A 3,862-nucleotide genomic window follows, 5' to 3' on the forward strand; every position below is an offset into this window, starting at 1 on the left:
TCCAGCCCGCTCCTGCCGGGTCCCTGACGCCTGACCTCTGGCCAGCCCCCGCCCGGAGTCCGGGCCATCTCCCCAGCTGCCCGGAAGGGGACCAAAAGGACGGCCATGGAGCGCTTTCCCACCGGGAGGCCAGCCCCGGGATCTGTTAGGAGCCACGGGGAGATAGATTCAGGACCCCTCCTTAGCCCCTAGCGGCTGCGGGGCTGAAGGTGTGTTGTATGGGAGGGAGGGGGGTAAGGTGGATCTCAGGTGACCCACGAAGGTGCGCTGCCCACTGGGCGGCTTCCCCAGCCCCTTCGACCCACTACTGATAGTAATAATAACGGCATTTATTTATCATAATGATGGAAGCCCACCCCTGCTTTAATCCGCCCCACGCTCGCGGCAGGTAGTGCGGCGTACAGGCGAAGAAAGGAGGCTCAGAGAAGGTAGATTGGACCTGAGGGTGTCCAGGAGTGTCGCAGATGGGGTCCAGCTGTTCTCCACCTTCTCGCCAGTCCAGCCACCTGCACGCAACTGGGGCCCCAGGCCTCCCACCCCTGGGCCTCTCTTACCCCCACCCCCACCCCAGGGCCATCGTCTCTGACCCCACCAATTTAGACAGACTTCTCCACTGACTGAGAGGTCATCTCAAACACACAGCTGTATTTCCCTGGCCTTTGAGGGCCTGACTGCCCCTGGTCTGCCCACCTCCCAAATGACCAGCCTTCCACTCCGAAGACACGGCCTCCCTCCCACCCGGACTTGGGTTAGCCCAGGCTGCTGCCCCGTCTCAGAAGCCACCGCTTCCAGGAAGCCTTTCTGCAAAGATTGAAATTCATCCTTGTGAGACAGTGTCCTCTGGGCACAGGAGACCTGTGTCAAGAGTACCAGCCCTCAAGGTACAAGCTGCCCCTCAGTCAAAATAAAAAAATCAAATTCACTGCCTTCCAGTTCATACCCACTCTTAGTGGCCTTGTAGGACAGGATAGAACTGCCCCCTGTGAGCTCCGAGACTAATTCTTCTTTCTTCCCGAGGGGCGGCTAGTAGTTTCAAACTGCTCAACTTGCGGATTACAGCCCAACTCGTAACCACTGCGCCATCAGCTTTGGGGAGCGTGTAGCCCCATGCCTTTCTGTGGCCCGGATGCCCTCTGCAGCTGGTGTGGATCGCTCGGGCAGGAAGGGAGCTGGCAAAGGTGGATCTGGGTCTTGGGATTCGCCAGGAGGGGCGGTCTCCGGGCCCACCTGAGCGCTGGAAGTCACAGGTGCTCGGCACACAGTGGGGTGGCGGGTGGGGAGGTCACGCGGTAGCTGTAAGACTGCCTCCGCCGTCACGGACCAGTGTGTGAGGAGACACCACTGAAGCGTGAAGAGGTCCGACAGGTGTGTGAGCCTGTCAAGGGCAGGTGTGTGAACGTGGGGAGGTCAGGAACAGGAAGCGCGCTGCCCGCGAGGCGTTCGGGGGATGGGGGGGGGGTGTGGAGGGGAGGGGCAGTAGAGGGCAGTGGGGACTGGGTCATGGGCAGGTGAGGTGGGCCCAGGTGGGTGAGGGAGAAGTGGGCGGGTGCCTGAAGCCGCCCCAGGTGTGTTAGGCTGTCAGGTAGGTGTGCCAGGAGGAAGTGGGCGGGCGACGGGGCGTCCTGCGCTGCCTTCGCCCTCCCCGCCGCGGCCTCATCCTGAGTCCTGGGGAGGGGGCCTCGAAGCGCTCCGGCGGGCGCCGGGATCCTCCCGCCGCCAGAACCGCAGACGCCGTCCGGCCCCGCGGGACTTGGCTGCGAGGACGGAAGGACGGAGACGGACTGGGGAGTCGCCAGGGTCCGCCTGCCCCGCCCTGGGCCGCCCTGAGCGAGGACGCACTGCCCCCTGGCGACCACGTGGGGTGTAGCGGCTCCCCAGGGTGCCAGGCCCTGCATGCCCTGATAGTTCTCCCTCCCGCCCCCGTTCCCCCCTCCCCCCACCAGGCCAAGGCAGCCTAAGAACCTGAGACCCTTTTCCTTTTCCTGATCCCTTTGCCGGGCAGGGGAGGGCCCCCCTCAGGTGGGCCCCCCTCGGGTGCCCCAGGCGCTCACTGCAAGCCACCGAATACATGGAACCAGAGCACCTGACTCCAGCCCTGACCCTTTGCAAACTGAAATGTAGGCCCATTGTAGGGCAAATTAGCCCACCTCGCTGGTCTCAGTCCCCACCCCACCCCCATCTCAGTGGGGATAGCACCAGGCCAGTGAGGCCCCACCTTGAGCGGTGTTAACAGGTGGAGGACGGGACAAGGGAAGTAGAGATGCTGATGGCCAAACGTACAGACTTCTACTTCTGCTCAAGCTGGGTATACGGACCAGGTTGGCACTCACTCATCCAAAGACACAGGGCGGTGGGCAACAAGGGACAGTGGTCTTGGGAGATGCAGCCTTGCAACAGATACCTGCTCCCTGCCTGGAGATGGTTTCCAGGCCAAGGTGCAGTGGAGGGAGGGACCCGGGCCTGGCAGGACAGTCTCCTGGAGTGGGCAAGAGGGAGATGAGAGAGATGGGTCAAACCAAGTACTAGAGAGCTGGGAGAGTGCCAGGAATCTCTGGGTCTCCTAAGGCTTCATCTGCATACCCAGCAGTGGGAAGAAGCTGCCCAGGGCTGGGGACAGACCACCCAGCAGGATTCCAGCCCACACAGCACTGTGTGTCTGTGTTAGTCTGGGTGGACTAAAGAAACAAATTCATAGACACTCATATGTGCATAGAAAACAGCTTTATATGAAGAGTTATTGCACATCAAGAAAACATCCCAGCCCAGTCCAGATCAAGTCCATAAGTCCAATATGATCCCATATGCCCGATACTAGTCTATAAATTCCTCTTCAGACTCACACAACAATGACGCCGGGTGCAGGAAGATCGTGTAGGAAGATCACAGGGTGGAAAGTCTTGTGGATCCAGTGGTGGTGGAAGCATCTCAGTGCTGACAGGGGTCTCCATGTGCCTCCTCCAGTTCCAGGGCTCTGGCTGCCGCCAGCATAGCTCCATGTAGCTTGTCAACAGGAATGTCTCGCAGGGAGTCACGCAGAGAGAGTGTGCACGACTGGCCTCCAGTGAGGTATTCATAGCTCTTGTGCCTCCAAATGAGTTCGTCAAGCTGCAACCTGTTTGACAGGCTAACCTCCGCCCCTTCACAAGTTGACAGAAAGATTACGTAACTGACACAGGATCCAACAGTCAGAGTGAGGGGCATTGGTTCAAGTGGAAAGACGCATCCAGTGGCTGCGGTTGGGGGCAGTTCAACCCCAGAACGAATGTCGTTTCAGCTCTCTGCCTGTTGCTGCTGTTGGTACCATCGGATTGGTTCTGTCCAGTAGCGACCCTATGCACAACAGAATGAAACACTGCCCAGCAAAGCTTACAAACAAGACCGGCGAGGATCACGCCGTGTCTGAATAATATGACCCTGTCCACAGCAGAAACAGATGCAAGAAGACGTCCATCCGCTGCGGGCAACTCCGTCCACACTCAACGCCACACCTGACGATGGAGTAGAACTGCTCCGTGGAGTTCCCCGCTCTGCACACCTTGATGCGAGCAGACAGCTTCACCTTTCCCCTCTGAGCCCACTGGTGGGTCTGAACCACCGACCTTGCAGTTAGCCGCCCAGCACATAGCCTATCGCCCCCAAAATACCTTGCACCCAGCCAGGAAAGGGTCACAATGTTTAGCATCCAATCAAAAAGAATATGGGTCAAAGGAAACGGAGCAAGAGATGATAACCCATAGTATCACCCAGGCTGACATGGAAAGAAAATGGGTCAAAATGATTCAGAAATAATAAAGATTATGGAATGAGTAAGCAAGAATATTATACATTAAAAAAACAACACCTCATCTCTGAGATCCAGCCA

Source organism: Echinops telfairi, unplaced genomic scaffold, assembly GCF_000313985.2.
Source record: "Echinops telfairi isolate 266 unplaced genomic scaffold, ASM31398v2 ScPeMD7_28;HRSCAF=97, whole genome shotgun sequence".
Classification (NCBI taxonomy): domain Eukaryota; kingdom Metazoa; phylum Chordata; class Mammalia; order Afrosoricida; family Tenrecidae; genus Echinops; species Echinops telfairi.